General features: G+C 44.9%; 1 long non-coding RNA gene across 1 annotated transcript; it reads right to left on the minus strand.

Annotated features, from left to right (window-relative positions):
• Positions 1-737: 737 nt before the first annotated feature.
• On the minus strand, positions 738-14,857 carry LOC140906474 (uncharacterized). Its single transcript, XR_012157126.1, has 3 exons — positions 14,678-14,857; positions 2,103-2,453; positions 738-1,315 (listed from the first exon to the last, which is right to left on the minus strand). It is a non-coding gene; the product is annotated as an uncharacterized LOC140906474 (long non-coding RNA).
• Positions 14,858-15,327: the final 470 nt, after the last annotated feature.

Consider the following 15,327-nt stretch of genomic DNA (forward strand, 5'->3'; position numbering starts at 1 on the left):
GACACTTTCTTCACCAGTGGATTACCACTGGTGATGCTGAACTCCCAAGAGTGATCCTGGGGGAGACCCAGCCTACCCCTTGCTACCCTCCCTCACGAAGCCATACACTGGCTTTCTCAACAGCACCAAGGAAATATTCAACTACCAGCGCAGCAGGTGCAGAATGATGGTTGAATGTGCTTTTGGTAGATTGAAAGGATGTTGGTATTGTTCACTCACTAAATTAGATCTCAGTGAGAAAAACATCCCAATGGTTATAGCTGCCTGTTGCATCCTGCATAATATCTGTGAGGCTAAGGGGGGAAAGCTGCTGCCAGAGGGGAGGGCAGAGGTGGAGTATTTGTCTGCTGCATTTGAACAGCCTGACGCAAGGGCTATTAGTGAAGCTCAACACAGAAGGTCTTGAAAGAGCACTTTAACGGTCAGGCAAAGTCATACGGCATGGTGGACTGTGCTCTACCTGACCCTGAAGTTTTGGAGCCTAGTAGGAATTATGTGGTGCTTGGAGTATACATATGAATCTAACAGTCTGTTTGTGCACCTATTAATTTTGTGGTGCTTGCAGTACATTTATAATTATTACACTGTGTTTGTAATCCTTTGAGTTCTGTCACCCTGTACCATAAGAAGAAGTGGGTGCTTTCAATACCACTAGGCATTCTGCAGCCTGAATTGTGAACTAATAAAGACTAATTAGTTTTAAAAAAATAGAATTTTATTGAGTCACACAACCACAACAAAAAAAAATGTGCACTTTAAAAGCAAATACAATGGAAACTTTTGAAATAAACAAATGAAACAGTACTGAACAAGGGGAAAGAACATTCCTGTCCATTTTGGATCATTTTGGCTACACCCTACATCAACCATAGCTCTCACAGGTCAGTTCTCCTCACTGTCCCCCTGGTGGAGTGATAGGAGTAGGGATGCAGCCCTGATGTCACATGGAATGTTGGGATGGGGGGTGCAGGGAGGTGCTAAAATGGAGTTCTCCATTGACTGCAAAGGGAGGTGAGACCATGCCTGTTGAACTTGTAGGTCCACAAGAGTCTGCCGCATCTGTTTGCTGCTGGAGAAGCCCCACTATGTCTTGGTGCAGCTCCCTCTCCTCTTCCTGCAGGACTCCTGGGCCTTTCCCCATATGCTCTTTTGTTCTTCATACAGTCTGAAATATTCACCCTTCAAGACTTCTTTTCACAGCCTAATGCAGCATTGCCTTGCAGGATTTCACTAAACACATCATCCTGAGTCATCTTCTTTCTCCTCCTTACCTGGCTTAGGCATGACGCGGATGTAGAGGGGGAACCCGTCAACGCTGCAACGGCAGCAGATACAGATAAAACACATGGAGGTGTTATTGTCAGTATAGTCACAATGAAAAGTGAAAGTTAAGATTCGGAACTCCCTTCCCTTGCTTCCCTGAAGTTTTAAACAAGACCTGCTTATTGACACTTCAACCTTGGAGTGCTTGTGCACAACACCGCTCTTCAGTCCCAGCCATAGTGAGTATGGCCCGCCAGGGCAAGCAGAGTGAGAAATGAGCAGAGAATTGTTCAATCGCATGAAACAACATGAGTATAGGGCTATTGCACTGAATACTGGCACTATTTTCCACAGGTGCTGATTTTAGTTGATATCTAACCCTGTAGGGTAACAAAGGCAGAGAGAGCTCAGGAGCTACGGGTGTCCTGAAGCTGCCTGGGCTTGTATGCCACGAGCTTGTTTACTGCAATGGTGCTGGCTGAATCCATCATGCAGTGGCATGGGAAAATGTTCTACTGTGGAGGAAGAAATTAGGCCGCCATCCTAGAAACCTTCAGGAGAGGATTGCAGAGTGGCTCCATGAAAGGTTCATCGCGATCTCTCCTGAGGATTCAAGGGACATACTGGGGTACATAAACCAACTGCTCTGCATGCCCCCCTTTCACCTAACTTTACAGAGGAATGAAAAGCAAATAATAACTCTACCTCTGTTTGTTGTACCATTACCTCTTCTAGTACGAATACGTTACTGAAAAGTCAATCGCTTGTCCTGCTACTTTGGGGTCAGGCATCATCAGTACATTTAACTATTTTAATGGGAAATGCATTCACACGCTTACCCAAGGTTCCTTCCCCTACATCAGGCTTGTCCATGTTCAACTGCCAGGACTGTGGTGGAGTCTCTGCCATGGAACTGCCTTGTGGCACAGCTGGACCCCCATAGTTGCATATTTCCCATCCTCCTCCTCTTCTTCCTCCTTGCTGGTTACTCCAAGGACCTGTGACTTGTACTCCTTGGAGATACCCATAGTGGTATGTGGGGTGGTCGCAAGGTCTCCACCCGTATGCCATGCTGCTCGTTGTAAAAGTGGCAGGTCTGCAGCTTGACACCAGATGGACTGTTGACCTCCCTGGTCTCCTGGTATGCCTGCTGCAGTTTCTTGGCTTTCATGTGGCACTGCTGCTGGTCCCTGTCATAAAAACAGAAGAATGGCTATACTGGGTCAGACCAAAGGCCCATCTAGCCAATGCCAGGTGCCCCAGAGGGAATGAACAGAACAGGTAATCATCAAGTGATCTATCCCCTGTCGCCCAGTCCCAGCTTCTGGCAAAGAGAGGCTAGGGATACCATCCCTGCCCGTCCTGGTTACTAGCCATTGATGGACCTATCCTCCATGAATTTATGTAGGTCTTTTTTGAACCCTGTTATAGTCTTGGCCTTCACAACATCCTCTGGCAAGGAGTTCCACAGGTTGACTGTGCATTGTGTGAAAAAATACTTGCTTTTGTTTATTTTAAACCTGCTGCCTATTAATTTCATTTGGTGGCCCCTAGTTCTTGTGTTAAGAGCAGGAGTAAATAACACTTCCTTATTTACTTTCTCCACACCAGTCATGATTTTATAAACCTCTATTATATCCCCCTTAGTCGTCTCTTTTCCAAGCTGAAAAGTCCCAGTCTTATTAATCTCTCCTTATTCGGCAGCCATTTGTACCCCTAAATATTTTTGTTGCCCTTTTCTGAACCTTTTCCAATATATCTTTTCTGAGATGGGGTGCCCACATCTGCACGCTATATTCAAGATGTGGATGTACCAGGATTTATATAGAGGCGATATGATATTTTCTGTCTTACTATCTTTCTTAATGACTTCCAACATTTTGTTCACTTTTTTGACTGCTGCTGCACATTGAGTGAATGTTTTCAGACAACTATCCACAATGATTCCAAGATCTCTTTCTTGAGTGGTAACAGCTAATTTAGACCTAATTTTATATGTATGTATATGTTTTCCAATTTGCATTACTTTGCATTTATTAACATTAAATTTCATCTGCCATTTTGTTGCCCAGTCACCCAGTTCTGAGAGATCCTTCTGTAGCTCTTCACAGTCTACCTGGGAATTAACTATCTTGAGTAATTTTGTATCATCTGCAAATTTTGCCACGTCACTATTTACTCCAGATCATTTATGAATATGTTGAATAGGACTGGTCCCCGTATAGACCCTTGGGGGACACCACTATTTACCTCTCTCCATTCTGAAAACTTTTATCAACACCAAATTTCATCTGTCATCCAGTTGTCCAATCACCCAATATTGTGAGATCACTGCCTTGAGTAATTTTGTATTGCCTGCAACTTTACCACCTCATTAAATTACCCCCTTTCCAGATCATTTAGGAATATGTTGAAATCCCCCATTATTATTGAGTTTTTTATTTGAATGGCCTCTCTAACCTCCCTGAGCATTTCACAGTCATTATCACCATCCTGGTCAGGTGGTCTGTACTATATCCCTACTGCTATATTCTTATTATTGAAGCATGGAATTGCTATCCATAGCGATTTTATGGTACAGTTTGGCTTATTTAAGATTTTTACTTCATATGATTCTACACTTTCTTTCACATACAGTGCCACTCCCCCACCAGCACGACCTGTTCTGTCCTTCCGATATATTTTGTACCGTGGTATTACTGTGTCCTATTGATTATCCTCATTCCACCAAGTTTCTGTGATGCCTATCAATATCCTCATTTAATACAAGGCACTCTAGTGTTCCCATCTCATTATTTAGACTTCTAGCATTGGTATATAAGCATTTTAAAAACTTGTTACTTTTTAGCTTTGTCTTCCATTACATGATGTAATTGAATGGGACTTTTTTTCTTTTGACTGTTTCTCATCAGATCCTACCTGTATTTTATCATCTTCCAGCCTCTTCTCCTTATTAGGACATAGGGAAACTCCATTTATAGATCCTCCCCTAAGGGATGTCCGAATCATCTGCTCCTCCGCACCTGTCGGATTTCCCCCCAGCCCTTACTTTAAAAACTGCTCTACGACCTTTTTAATTTTAAGCACCAGCAACCTGGTTCCACTTTGGTTTGGGTGGAGCCCTTCCTTCCTGTACAGGTTCCCCCTTTCCCAAAAGTTTCCCCAGTTCCTAATAAATCTAAACCCCTCCTCCCTGCACCATTGTCTCATCCACGCATTAAGACCCTGGAGTTCTGCCTCTGTAACTGGCCCTGCGCGTAGAACTGGAAGCATTTTGGAGAATGCTACCATGGAGGTCCTGAACTTCAATCTCTTACCTAGCAGCCTAAATTTGGCCTCCAGGATCTCTATCTTACCCTTCCCTATGTCATTGGTACCTACATGTACCATGACCACCGGCTCCGCCCCAGCACTACACATAAGCCTGTCTAGATGTCTCGAAAGATCTGTGACCTGTGCACCAGACACACAAGTCACCATGCAGTTCTCCCGGTCATCGCATACCCAACTATCTATATCATATCCCTTTGCCTGCATCCCTTGTGCAATCTGCTCATAGATGTCAGTGTTTCTATGACTGCTTCATAGCTGTGCTGGCAGAGCCTTTTCTCCCCGCAGGCCCAGGAGATCCACTATCTCCTGTCGACTCCAGGCAGGAGCACATCTGGAGTGTGTACCTGACATGATTGATAGGGCAGTTGCACACAATAAGGGAAAGCTGCTAGGTGTGCTCATCAAGCTAGGCAATGAGGAAAAGGCACTTCAAAAATGTGTGGGGTTTTAAAGGGGGATGTGGGACTTCCGGACTCCATGACCCCAGACAGTGGAGGTCATACTTGTGACCAGAGTGGTCAGTGTTGGGCATTGTGGGACAGCTGCTGGAGGACTGAGAGTGTTGAAATAGGTCACATAGTGTCTACACTTGTGCTGCATCAACCTCAGACTGTTGACCATAGCTCAACACCATTTGGGGGGATGGTTTTACTGTATCACTATAATGGGGCATTTACATGGGCGGGAGAAAAAATTAAGTGTAGACACATACACAGCTGGTTTGACAGGAGGTGGCTTACATCAACCAAACTTTGCAGTGTAGACTAGGCCTTAGAAAGTTTTGTGTAATATTTAACCTAAATCTCCCTTGCTGCAGATTAAGCCCCATTCCTTCTTGTTCTACCTTCATTGGACATTGAGAACAACTGATCAACATCCTTTTTATAACAGCTCTCAACATAGTTGAAGACTGGGATCAGGTCCCCCCTCCCCAGTCTTCTTTTCTCAAGACTAAACATGCCCAGTTTTTTAAATCTTTCCTCCTGTGTCAGATTTTCTCTACCTTTTATCATTTTTGTTGCTCTTCTCTGGACTCTCTCCAGTTTGTCCACATCTTTCCTAAAGTGTGGTGCCCAGAATGGACTCAGTACTCCAGCTGAGGCCTCATCAGTGCAGAGTGGAGTGGGACAGTTACCTCCTGAGTCTTACCTTTGACACTCCTTAATACACCCCAGAATTACATTTGCCTTTTTTGCAATTGCATCACATTGTTGACTCAGTTAATTTGTGATTCACTGTAACCCCCCAGATCTTTTTCAGTAGTACTACCACTGTGTCAGTTATTACCCATTTCATATCTGTGTATTTGATTTTTCCTACTTAAGTGAAGTACTTTGCACTTATCTTTTGTGACAGGGTCAGGCCAGATGGCCACAGGAGAGTGTTAGAAGGCAGATGTATTAGTCCCAGATTAAGCAGGTCCATTTTCCCTGGGTAAGGTAACAGGGGCGGTTTTTGAAACAGAAAGGAACTTGCTGGAACAAATTCAGGCAGGCAGGCTAATTAGGACACCTGAAGCCGATTAAGAAGCTGTTAGAATCAATTAGGGCAGGCTGGCTAATCAGTGCACCTGAGCTTAAAAAGGACCTCACTTCAGTTTGTGGCTTGCGTGTGAGGAGCTGGGAGCAAGAAGTTGAGAATGAGAAGGTGTACTACTGGAGGAGTGAGGAGTACAAGCATTATCAGACACCAGGAGGAAGGTCCTGTGGTGAGGATAAAGCAGGTGTTGGGAGGAGGCTATGGGGAAGTAGCCCAGTGAGTTGTAGCTGTCGCACAGCTGTTCCAGGAGGATCTCTAGACAGCTGCATTCCACAGGGCCCTGGGTTGGAACCCTGAGTAGAGGGCAGGACCGGGTTCCCCCCAAACCTCCCAACTCCTGATCAGACACAGGAGGAGTGACCTGGACTGTGGGTTCCACCAGAGGGGAAGGTCTCTGGGCTGTTCCCTGACCCACATGGTGGATCAGCAGAGACTGCGGGGATTGTTGTTCTTCCTTTTTCCCATGCTGGCCAGTGATGAGGTTAGCTGAGTGAATGGCAGGTTTGAGCCACTAGCAAAAGTGGCCAAACTGAGGGCTGTTGTGAATCTCTGAGGTGAGCAAATCCGCCAATAAGCGCAGGACCCACCAAGGCAGAGGAGGAACTTTGTCACACTTTATATACTTTACCTTATATAGTATAAACCTGTGTATTCCCACCCCATACATGTTCCATCCTTTGTAAGCTGAGACAAGCCTTTGCAAATATACATAAGTGGAATTTTTTAACTTCACCTAGGTGAAAATCCTTTTGAAAGTGTTTCAGATGTACATGCCAACTATGCCAAGCTGCAATAATACAGAATTTAATATCCTTAGCAAAAAGCATTTAGTTCCTGTACTATATGCTCAGTGCTATGACTAGTCAGGATTTAAGAGGTCAGAGGCTGCGAAGTGCAGACTTCAAGTTGTTAGAAAAATGTATCTGCCTCATACATCATAGGGGCAGAATAATGGGGCAGAGTTGAAACTGTTTTATGACTTTAACTGTACATTTCTATACTTTTTGCCTTTCCCACCCACTTGAAGTTCGTGCTCAGATAGCAATGTGATTTGTGCCTTATAAAGTACCTTACACTTCTCTCTAATCTAATACCCTTAACTTTGAATTACTTGCTTTAGTAACAGTTGTTTTAATCTATAATACTTACAAAGCATTCCCCCCAAAGTTATTTAATTTAGTTACATCTGAAAATACATGGAAGTATTTTTGTATTTGAATGTTTGTAGCTTTAAAAAAAAAAACTTGCCAAGACTTGCTGTGTGACAGGAGTCCATATGACTTCGATAATGCCAGCATTGGGCTATGCAGGATTTAGACCCTTTGATCCTCTCCTCACATAGATACCTCCCACTTTTCTGCTCCCCAGAACCCAAGCACCGCCCCACTCTACTGCCTGCCACATGTTTACACAGGCTAGATATTCAGCAGCAAAGCCCACACCTCCAAGCACTTCTCTGTGGCTCCTTTTTTCCCCATTTCCCCCTTTCTTCCAGACTGGACCCACCAGGACACAGAGAGGCTGCTGTGAGTTAGGCTCCAAGGCCTATCAGAACATGCAGGGATAATAGAACTGGCTGGTAAAAGCCATCCCACCATTCCTGGGGAAGATCAGCGTTGACACTGCCATCCCAGGGACAGACAGCCAATTGCGACCCAACATCATCGTGACAGACGCAGAAAAGAATAAGGTCTCCATGGTAGATGTCATGGTACTATTTGAAAACAGGTCACAGGCCTTCCACAAGGCCCAAGCACAGAAGGCCTTGAAATACACCCCACTGGCCGAAACTCTGAGAGCCCAGGGCTATGAGGTCCAGATCCATGCCCTGGTTGTGGCAGCCTTGGGCGCATGGGACCCCCACAACAAACTGGTACTGAGAGTGTGTGGAGTTGGTCAACGCTACGTCCAGCTCATGAGACAGCTCATGGTATCTGATACCATCAGGTGGTCCAGAGACATCTACATGGAACACATCACAGGACACCGACAATACCAGGTCTAGTAACCGAGAACACCGACCAGGGAAATAACCATTTCCTTCCCTGATGAACCGAGGGACGCACCCCACCCGTGTACTTATTCTCTACACCAATACTGACTTGGACTCTTAATACATTCAATGGGTGGCGTACCCAAGCCCATTTATCCACTGATGCTTTAAAAACTCCCATACCCCCATCTGGATCTATGCTGGTTATGTGATATGTATGTACCTTGTGAACCTTGTAACTGATACTTGTAATCCCCCATAACCCAAGCCTGACCCCAGATGTATAGTACCTTCCCTCTTAACTTACGTAAACTTGATTTTAAACATTAACTTTAATAAAATTTTTAAATGTATTCTAGTGCTGTATGGGTCCCTTCTTTCAATCCAGTGCTATCTACCTTTCTTAGGCCTAGTACCTACTGAAGGCCTCTTCAGTACATTCTGTCCATCTATTTCTATCAGCCATGCTGCAGGACAAAGGTTCCTTCAGCATCAGCCCTGTCTATTGTATCATGTCAATATTCTCAACTCCCTTTTGTGGCCTTATTGGTGCTTCTCCTGCCTATCATCCCTGTCCTTTACTAGCAGAGGCACTACTGGGTGAAGGCTTTGTCACTGCTGATCCCATCCTCTCAGCTTCACTTCTGAATGGCTGCCTTTTCATTGCTGCTCTAGCATGTGATGATCCAACCATCTCAGCCCCAGCACCTGGCAGCAGTCTCTTTCAGTGCTGCTCCTGTCCATCCACATCCATCTGCCATTCTCCATCGCACTGGGAGATCCCTCTAGCTTGCTACGTCTCAGACAAAAGGGAAAGTAGGGGAATTTCTAAATGAGGTTTGAATAAACATTGCAAATCAGCTGAGAAACTAGGTCAAGGTCTACTGATATTGCTCCCACGCATTATCCTTTTGCTGATTTCAGTTCATGGAAGAGAATTCTGTATGGGAAAATAAGTAGCAGGTGTCCAGTAGAACTTTTGGCTTTTTGTTGCTGGATTGGTGACTTTTAAACAGTGTAACAATATCCCGTTTTCATCCCCTTTCCAAGAGCCAACTTCCTTCGCTCTAGGACCCAATGGAGCATTTAGTGGTTATCAGAACTCTATTAATGGATGCAGCCTACAAGGTGTCACACAACTACTTGAAATATGAGGGCTTACAGTTGGAGTGGGGGATGGTGCAAATCCATGGCCATTGAAACCTTGGGGCTAGCAAAGAAAGTTGAGTGAGAAGGAGACAAAAGATAAATTAAATAAGGGAGGTGAACTGATGATTAACCCTATTGTTTTAGGCAGAATCTTTGTGCAAGCGTCAACGGGCTTTTGGTAGAGGGGTTAATCATTGACTTTTATCTGTGTGCAGAAGGTAAGTAGCAATGAAGGCATCTCCCTTTCCTTATAGGGCAAAGAGCTCAAGAATGTAATCCTGTAGGAGAGAGAGAGAGAGAGAGAGAGAGAGAACGAACACCCAGTGTTAGGGGGGAGGGCGCACACGGCGGAAGGAATCTTCTATTGTTAAAGGAAGATAGGGTTTCTAAACCAGCTCAGACCATGTTCATTAATCTGTTATCACACCTTCAATAATGGAGATTAGCTATTTCTTCAGAAGAAGGCCAATCCCATCCAAAAACCTCAGTACATCCATCTACTTCTTTATATGCAGAGAGAATTCCTTCCTGATCTCCAGGAGGAACTCACTTGGTGCCCTGAAGCATAAGGGAAAAATTACCTTACCTTTGTGTTTACATTTAATGGAAATTTTCAAACATATTACACTTCAGCATATACAGAAATATTACAGAGCCTGAATAAAACACCTTCTGGGTTAAGAAAAATATCATAAACACAATGAGAAAAGTACATGAATAAGGGAAAGAATTTAGAATGTAAGGAAGGTAAAGGGGTATGAATAGATTCAGAATGTTCTCTAGAAATCCTTAACTTGTGAACAGTGTGTCTGTGAGGGTGGGGCTATTCCTGGTATAGGTCACTGGCATCCAACTCAGGCAACAAAGGAATATGGGAAGTTCTTTTGTATGTCTAGCAAGTTTCAAAAGACATTCCTTTTAACTGGCTCTGGTAAAATAAAATTCTGTTAGCTTTTCTGCATCAGTGATATCAGAGAGTCATAGATGTAAGTTGACTGTGCATAGAATTTTTCCTCCCATTGCTAATAGAAACCTAATACTTGTAGCATAAGGTCCTCAGTAGGAGTTCAAACTACATGTTCATATAGGCAAGGCTGAGGCCTATTGTGTAGTGACACAGATATAATTGTTTTTTCCAATCTATAGGACTATCAAACTGTTCATTTTAAATACAATCTTAAACCCACCATCAGCCAGCTCTCCCCACCCAGCCAGCATCTGCTACCTGCTGGCAGCCCCACCGATCACCTCCTCTCCCTCACGCCTGTAAAGATGCTTTGTCATTTGGTGTAAAAGAGCAGGAAGACTACTGGGTCTAAAGTCACGTGGTATGGCTGAGAGAAAGAGAGAGAGAGAGAGCGAGAGTGTGACTGACTGACTGACTGACTAAGGGGAGAACACACCTGAAGCAGTGCTGTCCTTCTGAGTGGCAGCCCGTGAGATGTGCACGTCAAGAGGCAATGTATCGTCAAAAGAGCTTACTTGATCTCCATCCAAGGTGCTCCGTAGCCGTGGTTCATCCAGATTCTGTATTCCTCTTGCTGACCGTTATCTAGGTAGTAGGCCGTCTGGGATCAGATGCTGCAGTCATGCAGCCTGTCCGTGTCTGGTAGTCCATTGTATAGTAACATCATTGTTAGTCACCCATATTTGTAAGGGGTAATTGGGTCTGGGCTCATTGCCCACAGTTTCAAGTTCAACCATGGAATTATTTGTTCTTTCATTTAATAAATATTTCAGTTTCATTTCCCCAGAGATCAGTCATCTTTCCAGTGATTCAAAGGCGGGAGGGTCTTACAGGTGATGGCCCAACCCAACTCAGTATCTATTACCATATGTGGCATACCTTTAATGTTGCAACTTCTAGCCATGCAACAGTTTCTGGCAACTGCAGCTGGACCCAATGTTAAGATCAGTATGCCATAGTTGCGAGTCTACTGCTCGGATCTCTACCAGTCTCTGGCTTATGTCTGTTTTATTTATTTTCCTTTACTCATGTGGTTTGAGCTGAGGTCCCTTGCGACCTGTGGGAAGTGAACATCACTCCCATCCTGGAGTACATGTATTTTACTGTGAGTGGTGGCTGTCGATAGAGAATGGGGTCATGTCCTAGGTCTCTTGGTTTTCCACCCTGGGAGGCCGGGACTAGTGGTAGCCTAGCAAGGCCACGTCCCTGGGTGGTTGAGTGTTCCCTTTCCATAAACCAGTGGACAGGAGTTGGAGAGCTAAAGGATCCGAGTCCATGGTCCCATTTTAAAATCCCTGCTTGATGCCCAGAGGTGGCTTCTCTTGGGTGGAGAATGGCAGGGTATGGCCTGGCAGTTGGAATAAATGAACCTGACTGGGTAGAAGGTTAGTGAGGAGGTTTCCGTGTCTGAGGTGAGGATGCCTCGGAGGCAGCGACAACAGTTGGCCTGATACCGGTTGGTGGACACAGGCAGGCTTGGAAGTAGGGTGCTGTCCAGGGAGGGGAAACATTGGTTTCCCTGGGTGGGATCGGCAAAATCACAATCCTGTTGTGTGAGATTATGGGACCTTCACTTGGAGTGCATGATTAGTAAGCCACCCCTCCCCCCAAGGTGTGTGGAGGAACACCTTCTTAAAAATACCTCCGGGGGGGGGAGGGGTTGACTTCTGTATTGCTTTATTTGGGAAGAATAAAACCCCTGGGCTGATGATCTGTTCAGTGGTGAGGATGCTATGGTTAAACTGTGCAGAACATGGGAAAGGTTTGTGATACCCAGTCTTTTTACTGGGGGAAGGCTTAAGAGAAGAGCTTTGCTCTTGAGGTTGGGTATGATGGCAAAGGAGCTGGATCGGCAATGGAGACTGAAACAAGAAGTTGGTTCTCAAGCTGTAAGCGTAGCCACTTCTCAAGCTATAAGTGTCTGAAAAGGAAGTGAAGGTAGAAAAGTTCAGCTCCCAGCAGGCTGCCACAACAGCCCAGATGGCTAACTTGACAATGCAGCTTAACCAGTTAGAATCCCCAAGTGCAGGAGTTGAATGGGAACCTCCTGAAAAAGGAGAAAGCACATATCTGTGCTGTCAAAAAAGTTAGAAGGCTCTCAAGCTGCAACTAGAGAGTTAATGAAAGAGGTAAAGACAGCAAGACAAGAAACATCTGTGAACCACAGGGTAGGTGATAAAAAGATAATGTTGAAGCAAAGGTTGCAGCGTAGGCAGGGTGCCATAAGTGCTATAAAAACTGACCTCTTAAGAGGGTAGGAGTCTAGTACATCTATTGACTCAGATGGGAGTGACATAGAAAGAAATGTTTCATTCCTAGTATTCTCCCCCCCCCCCAGCACCAGAGAAACCCCATGAGTCTTGGGGGTCTAGGGGACTTCAAGCTACCCTCCGATTGCTCCAATAATCACTACTGTGGTTCATTATGGACATGGCAGACCCTTGGAAATGAGGTATGAAATCCATGCCCTGGGTCTGGAACAGGTGTGAGCTATGAGCAAGCACAAGGGCCCCCTTTCTAAAGAAAATGCTTTGGATTGGCTGGCAAAGCTTAGTGTGACCGCCAATTTAAGTTTAGAAGACACAGTTGCACTAGTAAAAGAAAGTATGAGCGCAGATGAGTATGAGCCCCACCCTACCTACAGAGGTTCAGATGGGTAGTGTTCAGGAATCTGTAGAAATTTACCTTGCCATTATGAAGCTGTATGACCCATACAAAAATCTTAGGGGCAAGATGTACTCTGACAAAGGATCTCAGAAAGACCACAGAAATTCCTTGCCAGGAAACTATTACTATATTGGCTTTCAGGTCAGTTTCTGATAGCAAATGGAGTTGATATGTATGACACCCCTGAACTCTGGGAGATGTTTGTTCAGGATTTGCTCCCTGTAATTAAAATGGCCATGGGACCTGCCAATCCCAGAGTAACTATTCTCAAAGAATTGGAAACCAGAGCTCAAGAAGTGTATGACCTATACAGGGAAGCTTATCCTAGCAACAATAACATCCCGGGACACAAAGGAAAGTGGCTGCCATAAAAGTTGGGAATGATGGGAAGGCTAGTTACAGAAAGAATAGCAAAAATAGAGATCCTGACTATGGGTTTAGATTAGACTTGTCGAGACACTTCGCAAGTACGAGCCTGTAGAACAACTAGATGGTCTGCCAACTCGAGCCTGCTGAAAAAGCTAGCACAGGAGGCAGGAAGAGAATCTAGCAGGGGAGGAAACAGTCCCTTGACAGGAAAGAGCACCACCCCAAAGCTCCCTCTGAAGCCACGGAGCTCTCCCTTCCCCATTGCATGTGGCCACTATTGTAAATGATAGGTGGGGGAAGGCTGGCAACTAACATCTGTCTGAGGGGAATTTGGTAATATCAAGCAGAAAATGCTCCTGGACACTGGGGCCACAATGAGTAGAATTTGCACAAAAGCAGTTCCTCCAGTAAAACAGCTACCGATTAGAGAAATCAAGGTACTTGAAGGATATAATGGAAAGTAAAGTCTAGTGCCTTTTTCAGAGCCAATAACTTGGATAACTGAGGCACTGATCACTGAAGCTTCCTTTGGTTTCCAGAAGCTTGATAGACAGGGTATATTAGGGATGGATGGGTTGAGGCGCTTGGATGTCATAGTGGATCTTCCCAATCAGAGGACTGTTAAAGGCCAGGGTGAAGGAGGAGTCATTATATCATCATTGCATTGAGTGAATGCTCTCAAGGTGCCTACCAAACTCAAGTTGCCAACATGGGAATCAGACATCTGGAAATCACTAAACAAATATCCGCAAGTATTTGCAAAGAACAAGTTAGACTGTGGATGTATTGATGTGGAGATTATGGTGGAGGGCCCTGATCCTTGGCCTCAGCACTGGTACAAATACTGGAGAGAGGTCCAATGAGGAATTGGGAGCATCACTAATGCTTTGAGATCCAAGGAGTTCTGGTAGAGACAAATAGTGTGTGCAATGCACCGATCTGGCCAGTGCTCAAGTCTGATCAATCAGCATGGAGGTTCAGTTGATTAGAGCTCTCAGAATGACGCCTGTCATGGCCAAGTTTCCAGAAATAATGTCTACCATTGCAGCTGGGGCTAGATGGTTCTTGGTCATTGATATTGCAGATGTGTTTTCTACACCACTGCATAGAAGTGCATGGTATAAGTTTGCCTTTACATTTGGCCATCAGCAGCTGACTTTTACAAGAGCAGCGCAAGGTTATCACAGTGTGCCCACGATATGTCATCAGCATGTTACCAAGATGTGGAGAAACCTAATCTACAAGGACCAGGTGGTCAGCTATGTGGATGATATATTGGTGGCTACAAAGATCAGGGAAGAGAACTTGCTTGTTTTGAGTGAGGTCCTGATCATCCAAAGAACCGGCTTCCTCATTAGCCCGCAAAAAGCCAGCTTGTACAGCAGAATGTCACTTACCTTGGAGTTGAAGGGTGATGTCCAGATGCTGATCGAATCAATCTGATCTGCAAATTACCAGCTCCCAGGGACATAACCTGGAGATCTTTCCTGGGATTGGTAGGCTTTTCTTGGGATTTTATATATGGTTATTCAGAGCTTGTATGCCTCTTACACATTCTGCTCCGCAAGGGACAAGAATTGTCCTGGGGAGAAAAAAAAAAACAACATTAAGCAATGTTTAACCTAATGCAGGCTCTTGCACTGGCCTACCCTCAATTGGCTAAGCTGTTCATATTACAGCTTGCTACCACTGGGAAAGGCATCAGTGTAGTTATTTATGCAGTCAAGTGGCACCCGCACAAAGCTGTTGCCTATGGTTCGAAACAGCTGCCCAAATTGGAACAGTGTTATACATGGTGTGAAAGAAGCTTTGGCCCTTGTATGGTCCAATCAAACACTGGGAATACATAATTGGAATGGCTCCAGGGGTGCTTTGAACATCTCGCATGCCAGTCAGGTACTGTACATCTTATCAGGGAAGGCAAGTGATGGCTGGGTGTCCAATCCCCATCTTGCAGGTTAGGCTCTGCTTATTAAACCAGGAGGTGAGGTTGGATAAAGTACCGTCTCTGTCTGCTGTACCGTTTACTCTATTGTCAGAAGGTGAA

The sequence above is a fragment of the Lepidochelys kempii genome, chromosome 1 (assembly GCF_965140285.1).
Source record: "Lepidochelys kempii isolate rLepKem1 chromosome 1, rLepKem1.hap1, whole genome shotgun sequence".
NCBI lineage: Eukaryota > Metazoa > Chordata > Testudines > Cheloniidae > Lepidochelys > Lepidochelys kempii.